The 5,057-nt window shown below is 44.6% G+C and overlaps 1 non-coding gene across 1 annotated transcript; it reads left to right on the forward strand.

Moving 5' to 3' along the window:
- Positions 1–3,807: 3,807 nt before the first annotated feature.
- Positions 3,808–3,914, forward strand: LOC120264088. Its single transcript, XR_005537267.1, has one exon. It is a non-coding gene; the product is annotated as a small nucleolar RNA R71 (small nucleolar RNA).
- The last annotated feature ends 1,143 nt before the right edge of the window (positions 3,915–5,057 follow it).

Below are 5,057 nucleotides of genomic sequence, written 5' to 3' on the forward strand. Positions count from 1 at the left end.
GACCACGTAGCACTCTGTAAGCTCTCTATGGGGTCAAGGCTCTAGGATAATCAGTCGGTAACTGAGTGTACTCCACCGTATCTGTGAATGCGTCCTCATACAAGCCAAGCAGAATAGAAAACTGAGTGATACCCAAACTATGGTGGTGTCCAAATACTCTGAACTAAATAGTGTCAACACTGTGGAAGCTTGAGTAGGATCTATCAAACTCAAATGATGATAATACCTCCAGTGCGAGCTCTCGGAGGGTAGGCTCTTTAATTGTCAATAACCGCCTCCAACCACCTATTGATACGAGGACCTCGTCCGTAAACTCATCTCCTTGCTATACATCTCTCAGTATGCTCGTATCTAGGAATCGAGTTTGTCCAAACCAAACTCTCGACAACCTCTCAAAACGAACCTGGTGCTAGAGAATAGTGAAACTCATGCCCTCAGGCTCAGAAGATGACTCACGTGGCCGCTTATCCGTTTGCATCTTTGACCGAGGTGACATAGTCTGCAAAAATTTAAAATACAATCGATCAAACAAGTTAATTATCCAATGCTGCAGAAATCCACATGGTCGTGTGGAATTTCCACATGACCGTGTGGATCCACGGGCGTGAAACCAGCACGGCCGCGCATTAAAAATCCAACAACGCACCGTGAAATCACTTCAACTTCGTTCTAAAATACAAATAATCTTTTGAATTGAAGAGACGAAGCATTTTTCACTAAATTAATCGATGAAAACCATGAATTGGCAAAGAAAATGATAAAATAGGGCTTACCGACGAGATGGGATAAGAAAATGAAGAACCGTACGGAAAACCTCGCAAAAAAATCCTACCAAATCGGTGCTATGAAGTAGGAGAATGATGTGAGAATGTTTTCAGACGAATAGAGGATGTGAAGAAGGAGAGAAACTAGTCTTCTTTAAAAGGAACTCACGCCCCTTAACGTTCTGTGCATCCACACGGGCCTGTGGAAATTGCCCACGCCCGTGCGCCTCATTACAAGAGAGCCATATGGGCGTACACACACCCCTGTGCACTCTCGGAAAAACACTCCTTCGACTCTGACTGCTCTCGTACAGGCGTGCGGAAAATACCCACGCCCGTGCGGCCGACCCACAAGGGCAGCTGCATGCCCCTGTGGCTTCCCTGGACATCCGAGAAAAATGCCAAGTGTTCTACATGCCTGTGCGGAAATTCCCCACAGGCGTCGACATTCACATGCCCAACTCACAGGGGCAGCCACACGCCCCTGTGTTTTCTCAGGATGAAGACAACTCCTTTGCAGAATTTCGCATGGGCATGTGGAAATTACCCACGCCCGTGTGTGGTTCACAAGGTCGCCCACAGGGGCAAGTCCACGCCTCTGTGTGCTCTCGGGATAATCCGCCCAACTCTGCAGGAATTCACATGAAAGTGCGAAAATTACCTACGGGCGTGTGACAGTTGCATGGTCATTCACAGGGGCAGCTGCACGCCCCTATGTCTTCTCTGGATGAGCTCGCAATACATATACATAGGCGTGTGGAAATTCCACACGCCCGTGCGTTTTCACTGGATGCCTTAGAAAAACCTGCAGGCTCTACAGAAAATCTTTGAACATATTTATACACTCAGAGCCTGCCCTATTATGCAAATTTTACCAGTGAAAAACATGAAATAGAGCTCAAACGACCAAACTTTGCCAATTCCACATGAAAACACATGATGACTCTAAAAACCCACTATGAAATCACAGCATAAGCATCTAAAAATCAAGACACCAACACTCCACAATTTATTCATGCAAAACACTACATTATTCAACTAAGAAAAATAGTAAACACTTGGGTTGCCTCCCAAGAAGCGCTTGTTTAACGTCACTAAGTTTGACGTACCTTGTCTTACCTCACAGGGGTTCATAGATGAAGGTTGCCCTCTTACCCATGACTTGAAAGCATGATGTGCATAATCTATTGAAAGTAGAGGGTGTATTATTGGGCTTGGGACCACCTAGCAATGATTCATCCAACTCCTTCCGTTCACAGACGTCTCCAACAGCCTTGGAGTATTTCCGGTGGCGTCTCCTAGCCCTCTTCATTTTCCGGAGCACCTTCTTCATGATCCTCGGGGTAGACGGTACTTCTTCCATCGATCCAAGCATCATTACATCTTCATGTCCCTCCTCTTGGTCGAGCAAACCTTCATATGGATCCGGATTGAATATTTCCTGCATGTATTCATCAACAATCTCATCAGTAGTGTCTAGAAAGTATAAAGTATCATCGAAATCAAGAGAATGCCGCATGGATTCAACAAGGCGGTATGTGAGCTTGTCATCTCCAACTCTCAATGTGAGCTCTCCGCCATCCATATCAATCAATGCTTTGGAAGTCGGCAAGAACGGTCTCCCAAGTATCAAGGGTACATCCACATCCTCATCGACATCTAACACTACAAAGTCAACTGGAAAAATGTACTTGTCCACCTTGACAAGCACGTCTTCAATGATGCCTCTCGGATGTCGCACTGTTCGGTCCGCTAGTTACAAAGTCATCCGAGTAGGCCTAGGCTCGCCCAAGCCTAGCTTTGGAAAGAAGGTGTATGGCAAAACGTTGATACTGGCCCCTGAGTCTGCCAATGCCATATCCTCACCTTGATTGCCAATATTACACGGAATGATGAAGCTTCCCGGGTCTTTCTTCTTGTTTGGCATGTTCTTTTGCAATACTGTCAAGCATGAAGCATCTAAAATCACTGAAGTACTTTCCTCCAACTTTCTCTTGTTAGTCAACAAGTCTTTCAAGAACTTCACATACTTAGGCATTTGGGCCAATGCCTCAACAAAAGGAATATTGATATGGAGTTGCTTGAACAAACTCAGGAACTTTTATATTATTCATCCCCTTGGTCATTTTTCAATCTAGAGGGATAAGGGATTCTTGGCTTGAAAGGTGGGGGTGTCACCTCTTTCTCTTTACTTGTCCCCTATTCTACCTCTATAACCTCGGGTGCGTGTTCTTTTGGCTTCTCACTCGGAAGCCTACCTTCAACCTCACTCGGAAGCCTACCTTCACATGCTCTCTAGGGTTGGTCTCTGTTTTGCTCGGCAAGCTTCCATGTGGCCTTTCAGAAAGAGACTTCGTAATTTGCCCCACCTGATTTTCAAGGTTATGCAAAGAGGCGGTGTGGTTGCGAAGTGTAGCCTCGACTGATTCAAACCTTGTATTTGCAGATTGCACAAATCTAGTCAAGTGCTTCTCTAAGTCATTCATTCAGGTTTCCAAACCTGAGACTCTATTTTCCACCTGAGTGGCTTGTTGTTGTTGTTGTTTGAAAGCCCGGTGGCCCCATGGCCTTTTGTGGACCCTGATTACTCCATGAGAAATTGATATGATTCTTCCAACCCGAATTGTAGTTATGCTATATGGGTTTTCTTGAGGTCTCATGCCATTACCTACAAAATCAACGTTCTCCACTGAAGAAACATCACCGATAGAGATCGGGCAATCAGAGGGAGCATGTCCTCCACCACACCCGATGCAATTAGTCACGGCCGCCACTCTGTTTGAAGTTAGAAGATCTAACTTCTTACTCAAATTTTCCACTTGAGCCGCCAATGAAGTTACCGCATCTATTTCATGGAGACCGGGACATTTTTTTCTTCTCCCTAGCATTCCATTGATAGCTGTTTAACCCCATTTCCTCAATTAATTGACGGGCCTCACCTGGGGTCTTGCTACTTAAGGTACCTCCTGCTACCGTATCCAAGAGTTGCCTTGTACTCGGATTCAAACCCTTGTAAAAGGTCTGAACAATCATCCACTCTGGAAATCCTTGTTGCGGGCACTTTCTCAGGAGTTCCTTGAACCTTTCCCATGTCTCAATTAGAGACTCCAATTCTAACTGAACAAAGGATAATATCTCATTCCTAAGCTTTGCAGATTTTCTGGGAGGGAAATAACTGGCAAGAAAAGCTTCTACCATCTCCTCCTATGTGGTGATCGATGCTCTAGGTAATGAGTGTAGCCACTGCTTCGCTCTCCCCTTTAGGGAAAATGGGAAGGATCTCAACTTGATGGCATCATCCGTCACTCCGTTTATCTTCAGCATATAACACACCTCGAGAAAACTCTCTATATGACTGTTTGGATACTCATCGGCCAAACCGTTGAACTGTGCGGATTGCTGCAACATGTGGATGAATGCCGGCTTCAACTCAAAGTTCTGAGGTGTAATCGGGGGACGCACAATACTCGATTGTGTCCCCAACACTGAAGGTCTAGCATAATCAGATAATGTTCGCCATTGCTCAGTCTGTTCTACAATGTTTTCATATTCTTCCACTTCCAAATCAGCTAAATTAGACTGTTCTTACACAGGCTCTTTCCCGTTTCTTCTAAATGTACGTTCAAGCTCAGGATCTCCTTCAATCAATATTGAGGGATTCCCTCGGGTCACAACCTAGAGCAGCACCCAAAAAGAAAAAAAAATCAGAACCGTGATAGAATAAGAAGATATGAAATAGAATGTATGGTGAAATAGCTAAGAAAACAAAGTGCAAAGTATCTCTAAATGCCTACTACCCGGCAACGGAGCCAAAAACTTGACAAGGTCCCCTTGCGTATATCCCGCAAGTGCACGGGTTTGTCGTAGTAATAATCCCGGATGAGTGGGTATCGTATCCACAAGGAGTAGGGAATAAAAACACTTAATTCGCTTCTTAGCTATGTGAAAGATCAATAGTGATAAGTGTGGCAGTGATTCAATTCTCAAAGTAAAAGCAACAAGTAAGAGAGCACGAGTAATGGAAGAGGTAAGACAATCGATAAAGATGGGGTACTCGGATAATGCTCCGCCTAGGATAATTGTTTCAAGTGCAAGAACCCTCTATTATGCTTCCTAATCAATGCAATGGTGAGTCATGGAAATCCTTAATTACATAGTCCCAAATCTAAGGTCAACTATGTCTAACTCTATACATATCCCGGAGGAGAGATTAGATAACCTCTCAACCTCGCACTCGCATAGAGTTGCAATGAGGTCTAGGGATTCCAAGTGATAAATCTCTTCCTAACTATA

The sequence above is a fragment of the Dioscorea cayenensis genome, chromosome 6, assembly GCF_009730915.1.
Source record: "Dioscorea cayenensis subsp. rotundata cultivar TDr96_F1 chromosome 6, TDr96_F1_v2_PseudoChromosome.rev07_lg8_w22 25.fasta, whole genome shotgun sequence".
Classification (NCBI taxonomy): domain Eukaryota; kingdom Viridiplantae; phylum Streptophyta; class Magnoliopsida; order Dioscoreales; family Dioscoreaceae; genus Dioscorea; species Dioscorea cayenensis.